Source organism: Microtus pennsylvanicus, chromosome 20 (assembly GCF_037038515.1).
Source record: "Microtus pennsylvanicus isolate mMicPen1 chromosome 20, mMicPen1.hap1, whole genome shotgun sequence".
Classification (NCBI taxonomy): Eukaryota; Metazoa; Chordata; class Mammalia; order Rodentia; family Cricetidae; genus Microtus; species Microtus pennsylvanicus.
The window spans coordinates 1,939,983-1,966,942 of record NC_134598.1 but is presented as its reverse complement, the minus strand read 5'-3'; the positions used below and the strand labels follow the sequence as shown (position 1 = coordinate 1,966,942).

At 41.4% G+C, this 26,960-nt stretch overlaps 1 protein-coding gene across 14 annotated transcripts in view; it reads left to right on the top strand.

The window, feature by feature from the left end:
* Grip1 (glutamate receptor interacting protein 1) overlaps window positions 1–26,960 on the top strand; it is a 625,790-nt gene that overhangs the window by 446,430 nt on the left and 152,400 nt on the right. The gene's annotated exons all lie outside the window — the stretch shown is intronic.

Sequence of the window (26,960 nt, the reverse complement as noted above, 5' to 3'; positions counted from 1 at the left end):
TGTGGAGGATGGCGTTTTTCTTTGGGAAATACTAGGAAAGATACTGATTGGCTCATTGGCCAGTTTTCAGTCCTTCAGTCCAAGTTTCAGATATTGTCATGTCCTTGACATCGTGGAGAACTGGCAGCCTTGAATTATGGAGAGAGGACAGTTCTAAACGTTGAAGGTCTCTATGTCTCTGTTTATCATTTTCCTGTTGCTGTTCACACAATTCGATGCTTCATCCATCCACATTTTCATTAATGCAGCAAGTATCTAGTGTGACTTTGACGCCAGGATTGCAGAGCTGTGCCAGTGTTCGGGCCTGCAAAGGCCGTTTGCTCAGAGTCTGGCGTTGGGTCACTTCCACTCCTTAGTTCTATCAGTGAAACTCCCCAAACCATGAGTGAATCTTACCAGAGTGGAGATGGAAGTCTGCTCAGCCTGCAAGCATGCAGTGCCATGCAGGGACTCCCTGGTGCCGCAGGTGCACTTCACCACTGATTATTCACAAAGGTAGCTGAAATGTCTCGTTTACTTTAAATCAATTTCAAGATGATAGCCAAGAGTGTTGACAGCAATGCCATTCCCAAGTCTACCCTTACCGATTTTCATTTTCCCGCCATGGTACTCAGCACTGTCTGAAACCAATTGTTAAATGTATTACTGTTTTCTTTCTCGGGCCCTCGATGAAGTGCAAGTGACATCAGATAGGCATTCCATCTGTTGCGTTTGGGATCTCTAGTGAACCGAATGGGACTTTACAGGCAGTAGGTAGTCAGTCAGTGTTTAGAGAATGTCGAAATGGGCAAAGACTCTGCAAAGACTGAGTCCATGGCATTTACCCTACTAAAGTGTGCAGCAGCCTCTGTTATCACACTTGCTGATGCCTTTAGTCTGCAGCAAATATTCACACTGCTCTTGAGTGTGCACCAAATATGGTGTCTCTCATGAAATCACCTCCCAAAACTAGTGAATGAAATATCGATCAACTAGAAACCAAAGGTCTCTCCCTTGGCCCATTTGTTCCTGTGGGGCAGAATAGATCTGTACAGTCCTCCTCCACCTGAGGAAACCATTTAAATTCATCTCACAATAAAATTGACTAGATGACAATGATTCTTTTTCACTCTTACAGTATAGAAAAGGGCTAACATGCGTGTAAAAAAATTCTAGAGTTTATGAAGAGAATCGTGCAGAAGAGAATCATTACTTATCATGGCTGGCAAATATTAGAGATTTCTCCCAGAGAGCTGATCCACTTTGCTGTGTGCGACTGGGATGCAGACTGAATTCTCAAGTAGCACCTAGTGAAAGGAGCAGTTTGATTTGTGTGCTCAGCGCTGGAGCCTTCCTTAGCAATTTAGAAATGTCAGCCTCTTGTGTTTGAACGTCTCCCAGGCCTACCAGTAAATATACATGACTGAACTGCAGCAAAATGGTGCATATGCAGCGAGTGATTCCCCACTAATGCTTCCCCCGCAAGAAATTTAAGAGGAGATTATTTATAGGGACTTCCTGTTTTACCATGGTGTTTCCTGAATCTCTTGTGCTATCGGGGTGATGGTGTTTAGGCAATGCCGTATTCTAGGTATGCTCAGGGTCAGAAGGACTGGTTTTGACCACCACAGCTAGTGCAGCCTTGCAGTGTCTGAGAAACACTGTCTAAGGGATGTGCATCTAAGAACTAGAGGGAATTCTTTTCTCTCCAAAGCTCTTGCATCGAAGGAAAAATCAATAGTCCCATTCATCAAGTCAAAGGGACCTCCAATTCAGGGTTTAAAATGAAGTGATTTTAGAAAATCAGGGAGGTGAAACTGTGTTTCTTGACCAGCATGTGAGAAAAGTGGAGAAGAACTTTCTGTAATTTCCTATAGCTCTGTGCCCTGGGGCCATGGATACTCCATGTTTATCCATCAGCCTTAAATGACAGACTGCTTCCTGTTCAGGCTCTCATGTGGCACGTTTTTTATATCAGTCAGCTCTGCTTGTAGTATAATTACTGTAATTTTCAAGTACTTTTGAACTGATTCTTCTCTTGGTTTTCTCTTATGCTTCGATATCTCAGTTTGATATACCAATTTTATTTTTATAATATAAATAAATTTCCAGCTACAAATGTAAAGAAAGGTTTATGTATCCCTCCTTAAATTACCTGGCATCCGCCAGTGTTTTTATACCACATACTCTGGGAGACACTGACGTGGAATGAGAGTCTTCCAAGAAGTGACCTTGAGACTCCTAATACTTGGCACTTGGTTGGTACAGAAGTGGGCAGCTGATTTATGGCACTGAAAAGGTCACTCCATGGACATGGAGTGCCTGGAGGGCTTCCACTTAAAGAGGCAAAGAAACACAGAATGAGAAAGAGGACCCTGCGCAAAGTGAACCCCAAGCATAGGGACTTAAAAGAATGAAGTGACCTCAGTCCAGCCTGGTCCCGAGACAGAGAACAGGTGGACAAGCAGAGGGCAGTACAGGAGGACTTGCCACTCAGCACGTGCTGTGTTCTAGATGCTGACGCAGCCCCGCCACTCTTCATTTCTTCTGGGCATCTCAGAGTAAGTTTAGGTATCCTCCGGAGAGATGACCGAACTCATGTTCTGGAAGCTAAAAGTCCCTTGTTGAAGGTCACAGGGCTACAAGTTGGAAGCTTGAATAAATTCTAGATTACTGTGAGTTTTGAGCAGAGTCTTGACGAGCAGTTGATGGTGGTAGAGAGAATTCTTACTGATAATGAGATGTAAGACTTCATCTTCTGGAGACCAACTGAACCTCTTCTCTGAGGCTTTGAGAGGGTATGAAGGTTTGTCCTGTCTGTCCAGGCCATGTATCCTTCTCAGTCCTCGGTGATGGGTGCTGTGATTAGACATGGGCTAATGAGCAATAGCTTGAGACCCTGGGGCTCATATAATACTTTCTCCATGTATTAGGGCCTAGAAGAACGGAGGAGGTAAATGTATTGTTATATTCATTATTATATTTAATATTATAATATTAATATTATATTATATTTATTATTGTGATAGATAGATAGATAGATAGATAGATAGATAGATAGATAGATAGATAGATAGATAATATATCCCTATATATATATAGGGATTTATAACAATATATCTCTAAATGTACAGGAATACATAACTATATATCTCTAAATATAAATAAATAAATTTAAGTAGGGATGTATAATATATATGACATATAAATTATATATTATATAGTATATAAACTATATGCTATATATAAAGGTATATACTACATACATGCTATATAAATGATAGGTTTTATAGCATATATAAATTACATACTATATGTAGTATACCATGTATCATACAGTACTATAATACATTTAATAGTATACTATATAGTATCATATACTATTTATATAGAATATAGTATGCTATTATAAAGTATTGTTTCATGTATTTGTGATTTTCAGAGCTTCCAGCTCAAGGAAAATAATTAAAATTGGCTACATAGATATTTTTCCTTAAATTTTTTTCACGCAATATATTTTGATCATGTGTCTCCTCCACCAACTCCTTGCTGGTCCTCCCCACATCCCTGCACACCCATCTTTCTGATTTCATGATATGGGATGTCCTTCTGTATATGTGTTTCTTTTATTGATTAACGAATAAAGCTGCTTTGGCCTATGGCAGAGCAGAATATAGCCAGGCTGGATGGGATAGAGAGAGAGTAGGCGGAGTTAGAGAGATGCCATATAGCTGTCAAAGGAGGCAAATGCCATGTAGCTGCCCAAGAAGTAAGAGGTAACAAACCACAAACCTATAAAATAATAGAAATGGATTAATTCAATATGTAAGAGCTAGCTAGAAATATGCCTAAGATATTGGCTAAACAGTGTTGTAATTAATATAGTTTTGTGTGATTATTCAGGTCTGGGTGACTGGGAATGAAAGAGCAGTCTCTTACAATTTCACCTTCCCCGTTTCACTCAATAAAACAAACAAAAAAAAACCAATAGGACAAAAAAAATAACAAACTAAGACAGAAGAAAACAAAAGTGTCCCTCTTGGCCTAAAATGATAGTATTGTATGATACATGGTATACTACTCTTGGACATGGGGGTCTGCTGACAGAAGCTATTGCAGGCCTGTAGCAATTAAAGCAACTGACGAAATTTTCTCTTTCTTTTAACCTAACAGCTCATGGTAGGCAAGAGCAGAAGCAGAGAGACCTATGAGAAGTTGTATTTCATGCATGCAATGGTAACATCCTAGACCAGTCAAGAAGTTGTGAAAATGATGATATTTTTAATGTGGGGTAGAAAGAAATGGATATGAGGTTGAGGTAGTGTAGTATGAGGCCTTTTGTTCATTTCCAAGCTACCCAGATTCCCAAAATAACCATACAGAAACTATATTATTTGCAGTACTGTTTGGCCAATAGCTTAAGTGTATTCTCATATCTTAAATTAACCCATCTCCATTAATCTGTGTATCATTATGAGACAGTGGCTTACCAGGTAAGGTTCCATCCAGAATTTGTCTTGGGTCTATATGGCTTCTCTCTGACTCTGCCTTCTTTCTCCCAGCATTCAGTTTAGTTTTCCCTGCCTAGCTCTACTCTACCATATCACAGGCCCCAAAGAGCTTCTTTATTAACCAATGGTATTTACAGTATACAGAGGAGAATCCCACATCACCTCCCCTTTTCTATTTAAATAAAAAGGAAGGTTTTAACTTTAACATAGTAAAATCACATATAACAAAACAGGTATCAAGTAAGAATTATAATGACAATATTTGTATCTACTTTATCTTTTTATCATAACTAAGGAAAACGGTAACTATATATTCTTCAACTCCATCAAACTCCAGAAGGATATTATATTACCTAAGTAAACAGAAAGTACATTGTAAGCAACTTCTAAAACTCTAGAATTGACAGAGACATCTTGGTGCCTGAACAATCACAAAGTTCTTTTGTACTGTTGGGGCATCCATCTTCAGCCTATAGGCCCATAGTGTCTGGCACACTTAGCTATGAAGCAGGAAATTTTAAAGACAGTTCCACAAATATTGGCCACTTATCAGTCACTTTTCTTCTGTGTCCGGCAGAATTTCTGGCAGACTCTTTCAGGAAGCAGGAACCCCGAAGGACTGTCTCACATTTAGGCAAGTTCAGCAGTCATTTCTCTGTGGGTTCTGCATATCCAGTTCACACAGCATACCACCAAGCAGTCCAGGCAAGAGCACTTTCTTCTCCAAATGGCTAACATAAAGAGCCTCTTCGATGCCCATCATCCTCTTGAAGTAATTGGTGCTGCCAGGAGCAGATGTGTCTCACTGTCATGAAAAGTCTTAAATTCTTAAACATTTTAAATGCCATATTCTGAAGGTCTCTGAAAGATTTGAATAACATCTGTATAACTGGAATATATTTCTATATATCTAGAAAACCTAACTAACATGACTAGAAGCTTGACTATTATAGATGACTATCTATTAACCTATATTTCTTAATTATACATTGCATTTCTAAATGAGCTGCACAAACACAATACCTCAATCAAGAACAGAAATATATATATTTGACTTTAAATTTATATCAATAAAGCAAGATCCATAAAAATGGAAATCTCTGTAGCATATCCCCCTTTAAATGTAAACAAACATTTATAAACAATCATTTAGCGAATTTAGGCATAGTTCTCTCCAAACTGCTTCCTGATTTTTGTTGGGTGAAGTAATTTTAGGGGGTGTTCATAGAGACCTTTCAGGTGGTCTTGGTCCATCAAACCACATTAGTCTGGAATTAATCTACAGGTTATCATCTTCTGTAGAAACAAAAGTAGAACCTCTTTTCCAAAGCAGCAAATCATTAGTCCCAAAGTTTAGAATCAAGATACCTTTAAAATATTTAGGTTGGTTTACATTAGCAGCCCATACAATGAAATGTCTCTCTGTACTTAGCTCCTTCACAGTCAAAAAATTCAAAGAAAACACAATAATATACATAATCCAGACTTTCTGTGTATATTCCATCTTTATGTGGCTTATTTTTATTTATTCCTATTACTTTTCTACAAGTTTACTCTGTTTATTTAAAGACTTTGTTTTATTTTTTAAAAACCATTTACTTCTTTTTATAACTCTCTGTACTCTTTTTCTTCTCTCTCCCAAGCCTATGTACATTTATCCCCAGCCTATGTACATTTATGTGACCCAGTTAGAGGTCCTTTTTATCTGAATCTGTCTTTATTGTATATCTGTAATTATTTTCTGACCAGAAGCATCTTTTTTTTTCTTTCTTTCATTGCTAAGTGGGCGTGGCTAGAGCCAGCAAAGCCCTGTCTGTGGGCTCTGCCCAGTCTAACATAAAGGAAGCATATATCACTGCCTCTGAGACTGCCTGGTGAGAACCATTCTCACCACCTCAACTCTGGGAAGCCTCGTGCAGCATGTAAACCCTTGTTATCTGAGTAAAAAAAAAAAAAACTAAATCTGCAGTGCAGCTCACTGCATGACCTGGAAATATCTCTGTGTATTGTGGCAGGAATCTGCCATACTCTCCTGCTTGTGAGAGCCTGGTAGACCTGATCCCTGAGCCACAGGCATGGTCTCAGCTACTTTCTTCCCAACTCCAAGTAGGCACACAATCACCCAGGCCCACAAACGTCATTCAAGTGCTTGGTCTCCTGAAAGACTTCTCTTAAAGGTGCTGCAGCATGCTGCCAGAAAACAGAGCCCATCCAGGAAAAAAAAATGCAGCTATACTTTGTTTTTTAGTGTCTAGAATTCCTCTCAGGTTTTATGTGGATTTAGCTAGCACATGTTGGAGCACCAATTTGTAGCAAGAGGCCTCTTGTTTGTTTCCAGGCTGCCCAGACTCACAAAATAACCACCTAGAAACAATATTATTTGCCATACTGTTTGGCCAGTAGCTTAAGCATATTTCTGGCTGACTTATATCTTAAATTAACCCATCTCAATTAATCTGTATATTGCCATGTGGCTTTGGCTTACTGGGTAAAGTTCCGGCGTCTGTCTTAGGCAGGGCTACACAGCTTCTGACTCTGTCTTCTTTCTCCCAGCATTCAGTTTAGTTTTCCCCACCTAGCTCTGCTCTACTCTACCACAGGCCCAAGACATCTTCTTTATTAACCAATGGTATTCACAGCATACAGAGGGGAATCCCACATCAAGGTGGCAGTAGTAAAACAACTCTCCAATTGATGAAGCTCCCCATACTTTGCTCACAAATGAGACATGGACTGACAGAGGTAAGGAGAACTCTGAGGTATTCCTTAGGCTTTTCACGTACCCTCTGGGTAAATACTGAGGCTATTTGCACAGATGGAGGCCCATGCAGGAAGCACAGGATACATGGGAGATGAACCCTAAAATCTTAGAGGAGGAGATCAAGGCTAGAAATTCACACTCTGGGTTTTTCAGTGTGGAGATGGAATCTGTGCCTTGGGGAGTAACTGAAATCATCTAGGTAGTTCAGGCAGATGGAGACAACATCCTGAGCTGAACCTGGGATGTAGCAGGGCTCAGGGCTGAGCAATGAGACAGAACTCATCAGAAGGCATGTTGAAAACAGAAGCAGTGAGACATTAGAAAGTTAAGACAGTATGGTATGCTACATTCCAGGAAGGGCCATAGGCCTCTGGGGCAGGTGTCAAATACAGATATGTAGTGGTGTAAATAGGAAAGAAGACAGAAATCTGTGTGCTAGTCAGGATTGCCTGTTCAGTGGGAGGTTGCTGCAGGAGCAAGTGGGGATTAAAGCAACTCACAGCCTGGGAAGAGACCAGAGTTCCCTGAGAAGAAAGACAATGTGGAGACTGCAGGATAGCAGAGCTCCTTACTAGAAAATGTGTGTGAAAGGAGAGGTGAAGCCCTTTGTGCAGTGTGAAGGGAAGGCGTGCTAAGCTTCCAAGAAGAAGGGATGTCATTTCAAAGACTGAATGAGTGGATTTCCTGGGCCATGTTAGGTAATCAGCACAGAGTATAGAATGCGTAACCCTTCTTTCACAAAACCTACCTCCCCCAATCCAAAGAGGAAGTAGCCTTACTTTTCTGACCTTGGCACCCATGTCCTCCCCACATATTGTGCACTGGTTCAGCTAGCAACTCCCACTGTGTCTCTTTGTCACAATTATTTCTTCATATGAACTCCTAGGATGCTTTATAAGAAATCTTTGGGACTTTCTGGTGGTTGTATTAGTCACTTTTCTTTTGTTGTGCTAAAGCATCATGACCAAGGCAACTTATAGAAGAGTTTATCAGAGCTTAGGATTTCAGAGGGTGAGTCCATGACCATTATGGCAGAGAGCATGGCCACAAGCAGGCCAGACTGTTGCTGGAGTAGTTACTGGGACCTTACATCTGATCCACAAGTGGAAGACAGAGTTAACTGGGAATGGTGTGCACTTTTAAAGCCCCAAAGCCCTCCACTCAGTGACACACCGCCTCCAACATGGCCACACCTCCTAATCCTTTTTAAACAGAGCCACCAACTGAAGACCAAGCATTCATATACAAGTCTATAGAAACCATTGTCATTTAAACATTCTGTTTCAAGATCTTCTGCAACTGTTTCTGCTGTTAGACTCATCTCTAGTTTAAGGTTATTCTTCTTTTCATTCAAATAAATGGTCTATTAAAAGTTCTCCCCAAACCAGTCATTTAAATAGTTTGAGTTCCCCCCACCCCCACAGGATTCTCAACTGAATGTGGTCCAGGTTTGTTTTGTCTGCATTAGGATCCCATTACTTTTATGAATCATCCCTTATAAAGGGTGAGGTAGAAGTAGGACTCAGACTACTGTAAGTGGATTTATAGCAAGTCTTTATCTATCCCTCCAGTCAGCTCTCAAATAACCACATGGAGATCTCTTATTATGAAAGCTTGCCTGATAGCTTAGACTTGTTTCTAACTGGCTCTTATAACTTAAATCAACCCATATTTTTATTAATCTACATTCTATCATGTGACTTTTAACTCTGTCTCATTTTGTGTGTCCAACTCATTACCTGTCTGGCTTCTCTGCCCTTCTTCCCAACTTTCTCTCTGCAGCAAAAATCCTGCCTATCTATTGGCCATTAAGCTTTTCATTAAACCAATCATAGTGACATATTGTCATGCAATGTAAAGGAATATTCTACAACATACTACTTTAATACCTATATCTTAAACAAGCACACACACACAACTTTTTCTTCCTCTACATTCAGCTTTCAATATTAAAAATTCTATATTCAATTTGTCTGACTTAAATATGATTAAATACACAGATCTGCCTGTATTGCACAGTAGCCCCCACTTTTTTCATATCTCTGCCTGTTGAACATTTATATTGTGCCACTGCACTGAATTTTCCACCTCAAGCCATTACTTGTTGACTGTTCTAATTATTCCACTCTCTCTTCCAACCAGTCATGTGCTTACCTGAATGCATTCATCATCTCTTCCTGCTGTTGTTGCTTTCAAATCAAACAAGACACATTCCTCCCTAAGTCCTTTGTTATGCGTGATGTGATTTCCACTCTCTGCCAGTCTTTCTCGGTTTGTCAATGCTCTTTAGCATTCGAGGTGACCAAACTGAATGCCTTCCCTTGACGGCTTTGTGAAAGAGAACAAGGTACGAGCATCTCATTGCTTTCCCTGGCCTGGTGATGTAGGTTAAGGCTGCACTTTTAGGTGAAGTGATATTTGCATTGATTGTGCTGTCAGCTAAAACTTATAGGTCTTGATCTCATGTCTTCTGGAGGCTAGGTTTTCTCCCGTCAGCCATCCTCCTTATAATACGAGGCCATTTACAGCTTTTGTCCAGTTGTCCTGAATATTTATTTCCATTCTATTTATCTAGGTTTCAGAAGAGAGAGTTTCAAAATTTTCTAGGAATCCATCTGATATCAAAAAAATTATCTAGCCTTTCTTTTTTTTTAATCAAAAAAGAAAAGAATTAACTCAGTCTTATGGATAAAGAAATTAAGGCTCACAGAGACTGAAGTAGCTTTCTCAAATTATATTCAATAACATCGTGTGTGTGTGTGTGTGTGTGTTCCTGTGGTCTCAAGTGTCTTCTCTCATCTTTTAGCAGAAGACTAACTCAGAGATCACTTTACTCAGGCTGTAGCTTGGAAGTAGACTGTCCTCCTGATTATTGCACAATATACTGCTCTATTTAGCAGAGAATTAGCCACAAATTTGACAAGCACTTAACAGATGTTAAAAATGACAAGCTTCACTCTGCTGAAAGCCGAGCACCACGTCCCATCCTGAGTCCTCGATTCTCTCCTGGGAAGGCTTTGGGTGTCAGTCTCAATGCGCCTTAGAGCTTGAACCTTTCAGCTCCCAGGTTGTTAAGAGAGATCTTTACAAAGGGTAAATCTCTACAGACTAACAGGAGTAATAGCAATAAATTGGCACTGCCTGAAAGTACCATATACCGATGGACAGATCACACTCAGTTTTTCAGAGGAGAAACAAGAGAGGGGTGGAGGCATTTATGCAGTTGATGCCACACTAAGCCAATTAACAGCACACCATTTGAACCAAAAGTTATCGATATTTTTAAATACTTCCTGTCATAAGAACATAGGGGTGGTGTGTTTTTTAAAGGCAGAAATCGAGCTCATACACAAGCAGTTAGCGGCCACTGTTACTCCCCTGATACAGGGCAGCAATGGATGTGTTTAGTTTTGCCAGAAATACTTAAAGGCAGCACTTGTTGCTCTTCCTGCATTTCGTGCTCTCTGCTGACTGATCAGGTTACACACAGTTCCTTCATTCCGTTTGTATGTCTAGCGTGTTATTTGGATGTTTGACTCATGTTAGTGGGATATAGTATGGGAAATGCGATTTGGAGGTAACTTAAGGCCACGCTCCTTAGGTTAGAAGCAGGCTCTGGAGCCCCCCTGCTTTGCTCCAGTGTCAACAGCCCGCCTACCTGCTGCTCTGTGGAAGTAAGCCGGTTGCTTAGGTTTCATGCACCAGCATTCCCGCTGTGCGAAATGAGACTACAATGAGGATTATACAAGTTAATACACACGAAGCATCTATGTTAATTGTCTACTTCTGCTTAATAATATTACCACAAATCCAGCAGCTTAAAACCATACACATGTATTTTCTGTCTGCTTCTGTGTATTAGGATATTGAATGTGGCTTATCTACCCTCCCTAGGGTCTTACAAAGTCAGAGTGTTATCTGAGGTTTGATGAAAGAGGAATCTATTCCCAAGCTCATTCACTCCGTCTGTTGGCAGACTTAAGTACAGAACCTTAATTGTGTTTTCTTGAGGTCACCTTCAGCCCCCATTACTGTCTACTACTGCACTGGCCACAAAGGAGGGAAGTCTCCAGGAGGCTGGGCACTGAATTCAGCACATAAATTCGCTAACATACATCTGGAACCTCCTGGTTAGATACAAGTCACAGACCACACCCATCTCCTCAAGATGGGGTTTTAGCATCACTGTAACCAAAATACCCATCAGGCACCTCATAAGGGAGGGAAATAGTTGTATGGGCTTATAGTTTAAAAGTGTTTTCATTGTTAATGCTGACCTTTCTCAAGCCCACTCCTGGTAAGCTAGCAATGCTAACGCAGCCCCACGTCATTTCAAGCGGCACCACTACCTGGGAATTGAGCATCCTAAATCAGACCCATTGAGAGACATTTCAGATTTAAACCGCAAGTGTGGGGACAGCATCAGGGAGTTGGGCATAAGGAGTCCTGGACCCTGGACGATCAGAAGATTGTGTCGACTACTGCTTATGAAATCAGTCCTATTTCCTGATCGTTAATCATCTGAGCTGATGTCTGAATGAGTTTCTCACATGGGAGTGTGCGAGCTGTTCAGACAGGATACGGGTGGTGATGGTAGACACACAGGAAGACACGCACGTGTAGGTGGTCATGAGTCAGCAGGCCCTGGAGGTCACCTGAGACGTTTGTTCTGCTGCGGAGCAAAGTGGATGAACTCCAGACTCTCAAAGCGTCTTCCCAGAAGCGCCGGTGCTTTTCTTTGTGTGCTCCATAGTTCTATCTTTACCTGGCCAGCCTCTGCCGAAGAGGAAATCAGAGCATGGTGCGTGCGTGCTTGCGTGCGTGCGTGCGCGTGTGCGTGTGTGTTTCTGAGGATGCCAAGAGTTATCTTTATACCTCAAGAAATAGAAGTACTTTTTTCCCTCTCCTGTGACATGCAGGTTTATCTCCTAAGGAAAAGATCTGTCAAGGCTTTGTATTTCTGTGTCTCAAAATGTCTAACCAGATTTCCATGTCTGTGTGGCATACGAAAGGACCACATGCCATCTTTTGGGAAAGAAACGTTGAAAGATTGAGCCTCTGTGCTATCTGGATCAGCAGCTGTTACGGGGCATTCACACCCATCTAATTCTTGGGCTCATTCCTGCACCCCCACTCTGTGCACATAAGCCCTGATACCTGTAAACTTTCTGTATGGCTCCGCAGCCCCGGAGGAAGCCCCATAAGGCTCGTCTGTGGACGGCAGCACAGAATCCAGATGTGTGCTTCTTGTTCACGGGACGTTATTTGTTGGAAACTTATATGGACCTGCATGTTAAGTTTATCAGTGCATAGTCTAATCCCAGGTCTGCATTAAGTTTTTGAAAAATGTAACCCAAGAATCGCAGGTGACACATATGTAAACAAATATGCTCTGTGTCCTGTTTATATTTAGCCAGGCTCTGGTGGCCTAGGGAGGGCACCTGGGGGTGTCTGAGGACCCCTACATCTATGCTAATTATGAAATATTAAGCATGTAATAACTGTGATACCACCCTGTTATTTCTTTAATTTAGGCAATTTCCCAGCAGAATATAGAGGTGTTAATTGCTTTTGCACTTCTTTGGTTGACAGATATGTCTTTTTCCACCCGGGTAAGAGAAGCAATTATTGTAATGCTCTGGCGGGCTTGCCGAGATAGCCTTTAATGGATTTTAAAGGCATCGTGGTTTTGAAGGGAAGCTGCCCTCCATCCACTTCCTGTTTGGGAACAAGAGCGGGCAGCATATTCAGACCTCACAGTGAAACTGTCAGAGGGAAATGTGCAGATGAAAACACATGAAGGCAGAAATAATGCACTTGCAGGAAATATATACCCAGACTTCAGATAAGAGAAAATACACGCCAGCGTATACATCAATCACTGAACTGAACAGAGATTAAAACAGTAAAGAGGTAACCGCCTTTCTTTAAATGTATGTTTCCAGAATCTTTAAACAAAATGTTATCCTCCGGAACTGGTGTGAACCTCCAAACAAGAGTCTGACAAGTCGCTAACTCATTCCAAATCCCCAAATATTCTTTTATCCATTGTGTGAAAGTCACTTTCGCCAAACACGCTGGAAAGGCACTTTGTTTTAATGTTTCATGTCTACATTTGAGAAGCAGAAGAAAAATAGGCTTAGAACTGTTTTTGCTGGAGCCCAGAGCTTTCTTTTGATAAGACATCCCATCAACAGTGGGATCAGTCCTTGTTAGACAATGTCACCGTGGAAAGAAGGTGGAATTTTAAATCACAGCCAATGTTTGTAAGTTCTAACAGATTTTCCTGATGTGGGCCCTTAGGCAAATTTTCTGTCCTTGGAAATCTTCATGCATTTCATCTGTTCCTGGATGTTGATCGGAATCAAATGCATGTCTGACCAGGTCATGCTAAGTGCTATTCAGATGTGAAATGACTGAAGCAGTGGTCCTCAACCTGTGGGTCATGACCCCTTGAGACTGAATGACCCTTTCACTGGGGTCACATACCAGATATCCTGTATATCAAATATTTACATTACAATTCATATCAGTAGCAAAATTATAGTTATGAATTAGCAATGAAACTGATTTTCATGAGGAACTGTATTAAAGGGTCGCATTAGGAAGGTTGAGAACCAGACTAATGGAAGGTGTAGGCTTTGCGGCATCTGAACTAAAAATACACACTTTTCAAAATTCAACAAGACCTTAGAAAGATATGTATGTGTCTCTGGGATCCTTCCCAGGACTATGGAAGGTGCCTGTGCCAGGGAAATTCTCAGAGTGTGTCAGTGGTTTCCCTTGTAGGTTGTTATCAGAGACTATAGAATGCCAGAGCTGGGGATGACTGCACCTGCCAGTGGACCAGGATACACACATGGGTTATAGCACTGGAAACAATCACAGCATCTCACAGCAGGGAGCATGGGCAAGAACAGATGAATTTGGGACCAGAAACTCAGAGCTATATCTATTTGGTCTCCTTTCCCCTGGGTGCTTTGAAAATTCCACTTGAAAATACAATTTGGGAAAACATACTGTATTCGAGCTATCCCATGACCCACCCAGTTGCTGTGCTATGCTTTTCAACATCTGTGAAAGCATGAAGCGTTTCTATGGTTGTTCTTAAGCCTCTAGCATTTGTAATTTCATCAGTGTTGACTGTAGATGGCTTGGTTCAGACTCTTGGTGATGGAATTCTTGCTGGTATAATTACTCTTGGGACATGATGCCTCTGGGAACTACCTTTTACACATTCATTGAGTAATCTCAGCAGCTCCTAGAGCAGTGGTTCTTAGCCTTCCTAGTGCTGTGACCCTTTAGTATACAATAGTATAGTTCCTCATGTTGTGCTGACCCCCCAGCCATAAAAATTATTTTTATTGCTACTTCTTTTCTGTAATTTTGCTACTGTTATGAATTGTAATGTAAATATCTGATATACAGGATGTCTGATATGCAACCCGCATGAAAGGGTCATTTGACCCCCCCAAAAATTTCTTGGGAGCTAGGACTTTGCCTTTTTGGATTGATAGTGAAGCATTTGGCATGCAGAAAATGACCAATAGATCCTAAAGGAGAGGGTGGAAGGAGAGTGGATGGATGAATGGATGGATAGATGGAATGGTGGAAGATGGTTGAGATAGCTGAAGCATGCAGGCTGAGGCTAGGAGATCATTCTAGTTGGCTGAGGTCGAGATTAAAGAATGGAGCCAAAGTGATGCCGATCTGCTAGTTACTATGCTGCTTACTCTAATAATGAGCAATAATACAGACTTTTGCTTTGTTTTTGAATTTGTGGATTAGATGAAAAGAACTGGACCATGCTGGGGGTCAGAAGACAGTGGTGTCTTCCTTGATAGTGTGGGAGAAGTCCAAAGTAGGACATGAGAGTTGTCCTTGCTATGGCCAGTTCAGACTCCTCCAGCCCAGAGTTCCAGTGGGTCTTAGGCAGAATTATAATCAAAGGCAGACTGTCTGCAGCAGCCTCGGGGGTTTCTCCATGAAGAGCTCACCGAGCTCCCTGGGTGCCCCGCCTCTTGTTTATCTGCTGTGACTGCTCTATTAGTTTCCATCTGTCCCTTTATTTGAAATGGATCAGGTCTCATAAACAAAGGAAAGTCAAATCCACAGCCCTGACATATGGCATCTGTAGCAAGATTAAGTGACTGATTTACTGTCCGCCTGGTGGGTCGAAGCCAGCCAGAGCCTGCCTTGGTTTTCAGTTCTTTTCCAGTCGCCTTTTGGTTACACATTCTAGTATCTGCTTTTTGATGACTCTGAAAATGTCTGGCATTCCATTTTGTCAAGATTCAACTCTCTATATTTATAGAATGGATACAAATTCTGCTAAACAAAAGAACCTTATTTTTAAGGGTTTTTTTTAGGGAGGGATTCAGAAATGGATTGTGATCTTCTTCCTGGGATTGTTGTGAGAATTAAATTAGGTAGTAGGTGTGGGAACATCTTAAAAAGCATAAACTACTTGAAAATACTGCATAGTCTTTCAAAGTATCAGGAGTGCTTTTAAATGTACCATTTCAATCAAAGGATCTGAATGTATGAGTTCTTAGGTGCCTGTGGAAGCAGAAGGCCAACCCTGTGTGTTAATAAGTTCTTGCAAAAGATTGTGGAAAGAGTCTCTCGCTTTGACATCAGGGATCTCAAAGCCCTTTCTTTTCCATTGTTCTGGAAGCAGTGAGAGCCCCAGTGTCCAGGCAGCCTCCTTCTCAGGTGGAGGTTCATCTGCCCCAGCCCCCAAGGGTGGCTTTCAGGAGTGTACAGCAGATCTGATCATGTCCGTACCTTGGGTTCATCCTCCTGAGAGTTCCTTCTTCTCACTTATCCTGCTAAATGAGACAAATCTTCCATCTCTTATTGCTCACTGGACTTTCAGGCCTGAGAATTTGTTCGTTTGATTCAAGATATCACAACAGATGGGTATTGAAACAGATGGGTGGAACAAATTATTTCCTCTAATGACAAGTCATGAATTTGCTGAACAAGTTCTGGTCACTTTGTTTCTCTCTTACATGAAAATGAGAGGGAGAATGCAAGTAGATTGCTGTTTCCGTGTAAGGAGCCTCGAGCTCTAATGCCAGCTCTTCCCCAGCACCGCGTGTCGGACCCTTGCTCCCTGGTAGGCTCCCAGGCCATGCTGACTGTTCACTGAGGTCCTAGGTAGTGACATTTGTCTCAGACACTTAGAATGTGAACTGCAGAAAAAGTAAAGGTGGCAACTATTAGTCTTCATTGTGTTAGCTGCTGGCACAGAGGCTGGCAATTACAGATGTTCCAAAAATATTTTCTGGGCTGAAACAGTCCACAAGTAGCTGTAAGAATGTAGTTACCTTCCTTAGGGGAACATTGAGGAGCCAGAGTAATTTTGAAGCTAGCCTGGCCGATTGCTGGAGTTTAACTCTGAATACCCACTCCTCGATCATGTCAACAACTCTCACCGAGAGTATTAACCACTTTGACCTGAAAGTAATGGATGCTGGGTTTTCTCAAAGGGAAATTACTTGGAGCTTTTTCAACCAGTACAACTACTGGGTTTCTTTCTTGACTTTTTTTCCATTGTTCCGTATGAACTCTTATGGCTAAATGTCTAGTCAGTATCCATAAAGCTGGGTAAGGGGAGAAGTTTAAGGTCAATGGACCTCATCCTGTCTCTGACATATTTCCATTTAGATTGTTAGGTAGTTGATAGATTTGGCTACTCCATACTGGCCTATCACTTGTAGTTCACGTGCATACATGTTATCAACTGACATGCTCTTTGATTAACACATTGCTCAAACCCCTACAGCAGTGGTTCTCAACCTTCCTAATGCTGCAGCCCTTTAATTTAGTCCCTCATGTTGAGGTGACCCCAACCATAAAATTATTTCACCGCTGCTTCATAACTCTAACTTTGCTACTTTTATGAATGGTAATGTAAATATCTGGTATCCAGGATCTCTGATATGCAACCCCCAAAGGGGTGGCGACCCACAGGTTGCTGCTCTAGAGATCCTAATTTCTTAAGTAGGTTTTGAAAAGTGACAGGAGAGTCCCTGTTTAAGAGTGAATTCCTCTGAAACGACCCTAAAGCTGTTTTGGATTGAAGGCCCACAGTTTTCACTTTATTCTGCACACGAAATTAAACGCTACAAGACAGGTGCTGTAAACTGCTCATGTTCCCACTGAATATTCCAAACACCCTATAGGACACATAGTGTTGTTATCCCTATTTTTGAAATGAGGGAAGTGCTTACACACCCATGCTCACACTCATCAACACACACACACACACACACACATTTTTTTTTAAGTACTCCAAGAATAAAAACATGCAAGTATGAATCTGGCTGTCCGCATCACTGCTGAAATCAACCCTGAGCATAATTGTAGTTCACCCGGACGCTCACACTGGCTATTCGTATGCTGCTCATCCACAAATCTACTTCATACCCTGACTCCCAGAGGGTGCGAGAGTCTCTTGCACGATTCTTCATGTCACTACCCAGCCGTGGAAAGTGCCAACAGACTTTCTGCTGCGAGACTGGGGCAAGAACTAAAACTGAAGATGCAGCTGTTTATCACAGCAGCTCAGCTTTGATCCCTGCAGTTTTGCTGAACCCAGTGATGCTGGGGAGAGCCTGTAATGAATACTGGAAGAAGCACCTGCGTGGTTCCTGAGAGGGATAGGTGTCCTAGTGACTTCGCTACGAGTAATATACAGATAAAATCATAGCATGCATGATAACATCCTTTCCAAAAGCCACACAGATATGCCTGTGGTGCTGGGATGTGAACCTCAATTCCCATTACCAAGGCATTTGTAATAATAATAATAATATCCAGCCATATAAGCCTAAGGAAATAACTGCCTGTTCTTCCTTTATTATGTAAGCCACAAGCCAGGGCTTACTATTGACTCGTTCATTCACTCAGCAGGTACCAGGACACATCTGCTATTGTATAAGCCACTGTTACCCACACTAAGGACACAGAAAGAACCAAAGGCAATCTCTGATCCCAGCATTTCCAAATGTGTGACTTACTATAGGGAGTTCCCATCAATAGTGTTTCTCTTTCTCTGTTCAAGGTTTCGTTTTGTTGCTTTGTGTTTAATCTAAGCCGTTCATGAAACCTGAAGAAGCTAGGCAACCTCAGCAGCATCTGTGTTGCCGAACACGCTTCCTGGGGCTCTTATTAATATGCCTTCTCTTTTATTGCTAGAATGGGGGTCTTATAGAGTACGTTGGGATGTAACAGAACAACCTGAGTCGGGGTTAGAGAGATGGTGAGTAAGAACACTGGCTGACTTTCTAGCGGATCCGGGTTCAACTCCCAGAACCCACATGGCAGCTCACACTGTCTAACTCCAGTCCCAGGGGCATGGATGCCATCTTCAGACTTCCTCCTCAGACATCAGGCATGCATTGCTGCACAGACATGCATGCAGACCCATCACCCATATACATAAGATAAAATTTTAAAGAGTTAAAACTTTCTCCATAACTTCAGTCTCATAAGTTTCTCTTATATGCAATTCTTTGTACTTGTGTCTACTTCAGTCACCCAGCACCAAAATTTCCTGCTTTCTAGATTTCCTTTTTTAGGTACAGATACCAATTTCTACCAGGTTAAAAAAAAATCGAAAATGCTGGTCTTCTTTGGCCTCCTCTTCCTCACAATCTGAATTCATCTCTAACTCAGGAATTCCTCTCCATTGGTGTATTGAAAGCCTGTGCCTTCTGCATAAACGTTGAAATACCTCAGGTTCTCACATTGCCTGTGTGGAGCATAGTTAGCTGCCCGGAACCAGAATCTTCTGACTGAGCTGTCTGGGTATTTGTCTACACTCCACACTCTAATCCTCAGCCTCCTTTGAAGTTAGGTATGAACTGAAAATGAGCTGCTGTCCTTGAAATATGACGGCTTTCAGAGGAAATCCCTTCTTCTTATTCTATTTGCTGGATGCAGTTAGGATAAGTAATGCCATGGCAGAAGTTTGCAAACTTTCTCTCTTTATGAACTCTTTGGTAATGTCACATGGTCCAAATTAAGCTCCAAAACTGATTCTATAGTTAAGTTCAAATAATATAATGCATATTTTCGCCCAACAACTTAGTAACTACCTGAAAAACATAAAATAACAAAGTTTATTTCAGTGTGCTTGCTACACATTGTATTTCTTCCCAGACCCTCAAACCAAATCAACATCTGCAAAGGTATTTCCTGTTCCACACTGATTTTCACATGCTCTTGCTTGGATCATAGCATCCACCAAATAAATAAATAAATGAAAATCTCAGCTTCAGAATAATAAACTGTCAACAAAAGCAAAACTCTGTCTCAGAAAAAAAAAAGGAAAGAAAGCTAAGGCCATTTTGATGTTAACAAAAGACAACACAAAAAAAGAAATTAAGAGGACACATATATTACTCCTTAATATGAATAGAGGAATTATTAATACAAATATTAGCAGTAGAATTCAACAACTTGTTTTTAATATTATAACATATGACTAAGTGGTGTTCATTTTAGAAATATAAGGTTTACTTAATAATAGAAAAATCTCTTACTGTAGTTCAATATATTATCAAGCTAAAAATTACAAGATCATATTAGTCAGTGCAAAAACATTGAAAAAAATATAACATACTTATGTCTTTAAAATTCTCTTTGAAAGTTAGGAACAATTATTAGCTTCATCAATTTAACAGAGTGTCTATACAAAAAGCTATAGCTAGTGTCAAATACATGTCAACCTTAGTGACATGGTCCATTTCTTGCGCTCCTGCTTGCCCCTGTTGTAGATGTGGCCATGTCCCCATTACTGTCCTCTGGTCTTATTGCAACTTTATACTGTATTGAAAATGGGTAGACAGACTGATTCCTCTCAATTTTTCATAGTTTCTTAAATGGCTCTTTTGTTTTTCTATATAATTTTGAAAATATTCTTTCTATAGTTATAAAAATGATCCTTAGACTTTAATGGGAGTTGTGACAACCTTATTCAACATTGTGGAAATAATTAAACTCTTCGTTGCCCAGACATTTCTATTTGGTAAAAGATAACAAATTTATCGAGTTTTTACTTAGATTTGTTTCTTTACTTTCATTCACAAACATTGTCCCAGTTTTGAACATCTAAGTTCTATATTGTTTTGCTAGTTTTACATCTGAGCACTCTCTCCAGTTATCATAAATAATATTCTATTACTGAGTTCAATATACATTATATATATAGGCAACAAGCATATAACTGACATATATTCATACAAAATATAATATATGCACATCTAGAAAATGTCACTGAGTAATCGGACATCTTTAGGCAAAAAAAAGATGAAAAATCCTTGTATGAAAATTAACTACAATTAGGTCAAAGACTTCAATGTAAATCATAGCTTAGGCCATGACAAATGCAGAAGCCGTTAAATATGGACCAGTCGGACTCTATTTACATTAGGAGTGTTTACCTCCTCAGAAAACAGTATCAAGAAGCTGGACTGTTTCCATCCTGTGAGGGAGTATCTGTAAGCAGCTGTTCAGCAGAGCAAACTGTTCCTGTCTGTAATAGCCAAGTGATCCCAAGCTCAACAGTGAGGAGTTATAAATACACACACGCTTATCCAAGGGCTAAAATAAGTATCAGTGACAATCTCAATTACGTGGTGAGACACAGAGAAATTGAATGATTTATTTACTACAAAAAGAGACATAACAGTGAGAACTCTGGGAAGCAGTTGAACGGGTTGTAAGAAAACTAAATATTAGCAACTCTATGGCATAGAGATAATACTCATGGGAAATTATTCCAGAAAAATGAATATTTATGTTCACGTGAAACCTTCACATGGATATTTAGAGCCTTAATAATAACCAAAATCTGAAACAAACAAGATGACTTTCAACAGGTAATAGTCTCACAACCTGTAGTATATGTAGTATAGCTTCAACTGTGAATAGTTCTCACAGACTACTGAGGCAGAGAGAGAGAGAGAGAGAGAGAGAGAGAGAGAGAGAGAGAGAGAGAGAGAGAGAGAGAGAGAGAGAGGAGAGAGAGAGAGAGAGACCCAGCTTGGATGAAACGGTAGAGAATGATGCTGAATGTCAGACAGGAAAAGGAAGAGGAAGCTGAGGATGAGGTGGTCAACCCTAAAGGGTTTCTTCCCATTCACAGTGCACGATTCCACTTATTTAACATTCTTGAAACATCACAGCTCCAAAAACAGAAATTATAGGTGGCCAGAGGTTAAGGAAGGGGGTGTGTCTATGGAAAAGCAATGTGCTTATTCCTTATGCTAATGGAAGATTTGTGTGTCTTGATTTCACTGATGCTGCTGTTTTGGGTTTGACATCTGACATTACAAAATGCTAGGCACCGTGCCCTCGCTGTTATTCCCTAGGCATGTGACTCAACAATGATCTCAAAGCATCATTAAAAGCTTGATACAGATACACCATAGACCCCTGAGTAACTGTCCAGTCACAATGTGGGTGTCAGGATTTTCTACATAGAATTTTTTGAATTAATGTTTTTATTAATCATGAAAAGACATATAATATCAAACAATCCTATCAGCCCCGGGAATTGGTACCTTCAAAGTTTCCCTGATGCTGTAGCACAGGTGGAACTAGGAAGCCGCAAGGACCGGCACACGCCAGCAGCCTCGGGCTCTAGCCCCTCCCCCGCCTCCAGCCGACGACCTGGGCTGCCTCCACGACTGAGGTTCTCAGAACCATCCAGAATACCGCTTTCCCACACCCAACAGGGCCCTCGTAGGCTTCAGCACTATCATCTCTCACTAGCCATAGCCGTTACCACGCTGCCCTAAGCCAAGCATCACTTAACACCCTTCCCCAGTTTCTGCCATGCTCATAACACTGGTAATTCCCTTCATTTAGTCAAATTCAGCAACCTTCCAGAAAGCCAAAACCAACTCCCTTCTCCTGGCCTAAGCTTAATAATTAATTTTGAATAAACAATGAGATAGGAGTGTCTAGAAAGCTAGGCTTTTACAGAACAAAGCATTATCATGCGTGCCTTCCTGCAAAGCAGTTTGAGAACACAATATGGTAGTAGATAATCCACTGTGGGTTCAGAATGCACTATTCCATTATTCGTTTCTGTTGTATTGTTTTGTTATATTTTTATTAATTTGTGTTTTGTTTTATTTGTTCTTTGTATAGTAACACATGTAGAGTCTTGGCAATTGGGTAGGCAGGCACTGAGGGCTTCGCCAGCATCTCTACCCCAGGTCCCTCTTTCTGAGAGCTGTCTTTGGACATGTGGCATCTAGGCAGAGTTCCATGACCTCTGTCAAGGAGGCATGATGGGCGAGTTTCTTCTGCTCTCCCCCAGAAATCCTGAAGAACAAGCTAGATCCTTCGGGAAATTCCCACAGAGCTGCCACGAGGACACATATTCTGTTTCTATAGCTATATAAACTCTGCCACATTCTCCAAACATCACATTGGTGCCTTCTGAGTTTTTGAAACAGGGTTTCTTTGAAGCATGTCCTGGAACTCACTCTGTAGACCAGGCTGGCCTCGAACTCACAGAGATCCACCTGCCACTGCCTCCTGAGTGCTGGGATCAAACGCATATGCTACCACCACCTGGCTCACATTGGTGCTTTTATTGATACTGTCAATTTCATAGATTAAATTAGGGAAAATGAACACATGTTTGTGGTGGCTTGTGCTCTCTATTGGAGTGTTAGCTGATGCATGGTAGGTCTGTTTTTTTGTTTTTGATTTCAATGCTAAATAAAACATAAGGTAGAGAGCAATTGAAGAAAATAACCAGTGACAACCTCTGGCTATCACATGCACAAATACGCATGTGTACATTCACTCAGAGACACAGACACAAATACACACACACACACACACACACAAAAGCTATAAGTCCATTATCATTTATGTTACTTTTGTAAACACCTATGTTACTAAATTTTCATATCATTCATAAAAACTTTTTCATGATCATTTTGCTTTCCTTCACCATGGCTTGTCAGGGTCCGGCCCAGACACAAACCATTTCTCATTCCAGAGTGGAGGTGTGGGAATGAAAACACAACTCACGTGACTCTATCAGGAGGGAGTTCTCAGTGATCGTTCACGTGACTCTATCAGGAGGGAGTTCTCAGTGATCGCTCACGTGACTCTATCAGGAGGGAGTTCTCAGTGATCGTTCACGTGACTCTATCAGGAGGGAGTTCTCAGTGATCGTTCACGTGACTCTATCATCAGGAGGGAGTTCTCAGTGATCGCTCACGTGACTCTATCAGGAGGGAGTTCTCAGTGATCGTTCACGTGACTCTATCATCAGGAGGGAGTTCTCAGTGATCGCTCACGTGACTCTATCAGGAGGGAGTTCTCAGTGATCGTTCACGTGACTCTATCAGGAGGGAGTTCTCAGTGATCGTTCACGTGACTCTATCAGGAGGGAGTGCTCAGTGATCATTCACGTGACTCTATCAGGAGGGAGTGCTCAGTGATCGTTCACGTGACTCTATCATCAGGAGGGAGTTCTCAGTGATCGTTCACGTGACTCTATCAGGAGGGAGTTCTCAGTGATCGTTCACGTGACTCTATCAGGAGGGAGTTCTCAGTGATCGTTCACGTGACTCTATCAGGAGGGAGTTCTCAGTGATCGTTCACATGACTCTATCAGGAGGGAGTTCCCAGTGATCGTTCACGTGACTCTATCAGGAGGGAGTTCTCAGTGATCGTTCTTGAAATCTTGAATTCACATCCTAAAAAATCACCCACGTTTATTCTCCAAAAAGCTTTTATGTCAAAACATAAACTGAGGGGGAAGTTCATTAGCATTCTGTTTCCTAGGTAGCGGGGAGAATGTCTTAGGTCACATCCACACCTATCTATGCCCATTTTGTCACGCCTTCCTCTCGATGCCTGCTCTGTCACATAGATTGAAAAACACGTCTTCCCCCAGGAAACCTCCTAAATTACAGTAGAAGGAGCAGAACCCCATCAGCATATCCTGACCACTTTCTTTGGTGGCATCAGGTTTTCTCAAAAGGCTTCTGTGTGGCAGATGCAAACTGTGCCTTGTCAGGTTGCTCAGAATTCTGACTGCCACACAATGTAGGAATATAGACTGTATAATCTGGCCCCTTTTCTACAAATCTTCTATATCTTAAAAGATTGAATTATAAACCTAAAGAAAAATAGCAAACAGCTAGATATCAGGCTATTAGCAAGACTTATCTTGAGTATGTTGAGCAGTGGCACAGATGTAAAGCTGCCATTTCTTTTCTTTCTCTTCCTGAATGACAATTAACTGTGCTGATGAGGGCAACCTCAAGTCTTGAGCCATCTCTTCCTTGCCAGCTCAGCATCGTCTGGTCCCTGGGCTGCTGGTAATCTGAATATGCTGGATTTGCTGTAAGGTCATCTTCTCTTGTGGGCAGACATTTGCAGTTGAAATCACAAAGGGAAGAAACTGCTGGTACGAACTGACTTGCCCAAGTCGTCCCCCCCCCCCCCCCCGTTTCACTGCTGTGTTTGTTCAGTAAGCCTTGATATATAAGCGAACTCATGCAAATGAAGGCATCTGTCTTCATTCCTCTTTGGCACAGCATCATTATGCAAACATTAAACACCAAAAAAGACATGAAATGATTGATGGTTTGAGTAGAGCCTCTAGGTTAGCAGGAAGCAAATTCCAGAAGCAGGCAGGTCCCGCCCTCTCCTTTCCTCTTCTTTCCCGCTCCTTTTGGCAACACCCTGAACAGACTGAATCAGTCCCTTTGAGACTAAGGGTTCTTATGGGCAGTCAGCGTCCTTGTGATTCAGCACATCTTCTTCCAAGAATATTCCACCTTTACTTCTGGGCCTTGTTTAATTTATATTCCTTCTTTGGTCTGGGCTGCTGCTCAGCTAATCCTAATCAATAAATTAAGCAGATTGGTCGGGAGGCAGCACTGGGAAATGGTTCTTGCGTTTGGAAACACACACCTCTCGTTTACCTTGTTTCCCAAATGATTTCTTCTGTCTGCCTTTGCTCACCCCACCCTGTGGCTTTGCCTCTGTGCCTAGTCTGAACATCTTGGGATGATGGCCGGAACATTTTCTATCTTTGAGTTCTGTTGTTCGGCTCACTGTCAGCATTCAACGACACACAGGATTAATGACTGTACAAATGACTTAATTAACTGAGACATGAATGTTTTCTTTCTTGGTACTAAAACTAGTTCTTAGGAAAAGACTTAAAATATTTTTAAATGAGAGGGTAATTGACTATTACCAGCTTTTAAAGTACCCAGATAAATGGATTTATATTCCAAAGAAAAAATTAAATTGAAGGAATTGGGTTTTTCATGATTTCTGATATTCATCCAGAAATCTGGGAAGGACCTGGCACCTAGTTTCCTCGCAGAGACAAACCTACATGGCCCCATCTCATAGGACTGAACACCGTGTGGTCAGAAACCCTTCTCACGCGGGCGCACATCCTTGGAGATGCAGGAGGAATAAGCTTCAGTGAATTGGAACTTCCACCGTGGCAGGCATGACATGACCATTTAAAAATTCCATGCGTCCTTTTGTCACAGAGCATGCAGAAATTAAGTTCTTATCGACCAGGAAGGCTCGTCTCTTTGACTCGCTTTCACAGTCCTGGTAGGCACTGTTCAGACCTGCGGGAGAAAGAATTCGCCAAACATCTTACCCAGTTGTGAACCCGGTGAACTTCAATAATGATCATCATGGCAATATGTGCCCCTGGGCGTAGTAACGTCAGGAATTTTATGGAGTAACCCACCACTTTCTGATTAGAGTTAAGGCCTGCTCCACAGGAGGAAATACATGCTTAATACTGGAAATCTGGCCAAGAACCCCACAGCTGGGGAGTTCACAGGTCCCAGGGATAAACGTGCTACCCTTATTCTGTCAAGTGTGCACAGTATCTAACCACCCTCTGCACCCCTAGATTGGTGCAACCCCAAGGCCTCATCAGAGAAGTCTCTGTGCCGGGGATAGGTGTTAGCAGTGGACAGCAGAAACTAACAGCAGGTCAAACTGACCATGAAGTAATTGGACCTCTCTCTCTCTCTCTCTTTCATTGAAAATAGATTCTTCACTCATACAATACATCCCATCCAAAAAGAAGTACATTTCTAAAGTTATCCTACCTTCTACCTTGGCTAAAATCAAAAGATTTGAGTTCCTGATTAGTATATAGATATTATTCCTGTAAAATCCGTGAGCTTTAAAAATTGTGTTCCCTCAAAAAAAAATTGTGTTCCCTCAATAGTAAAGTTTTATAGCGATGATCCCAAAATCCAGTAGACCAACCAATATTGCCTTCCTGTATGGTGACATATTCTTCATGAAATGATAGAAACTGTCACCTGAGCCATGGTCCTTGAGTTTATATTTATTTCTTCTTCTTCTTCTTCTTCTTCTTCTTCTTATTATTATTATTATTATTATTATTATTATTATTACATTAAAAAATACCAATCCAAATTCCCACACTCCTTCCCTTCTCCCACTCCCTCCACACACCCTCCTACCCCTTCCCCCTCCAATTCTAAGAGAGGACAAGGAACCCTTTGGCAAGTCCAAGGCCCTCCCTACTACATCTAGGTTGAGCAAGGTATATATTCAAAGAGAATAGGATCCCAAAAAGCCAGTACATGCAGTAGAGACAAATCCCAGTGTCGCTGTCAGTGGCCCCTCAGTCTGCCCCAGCCATACAA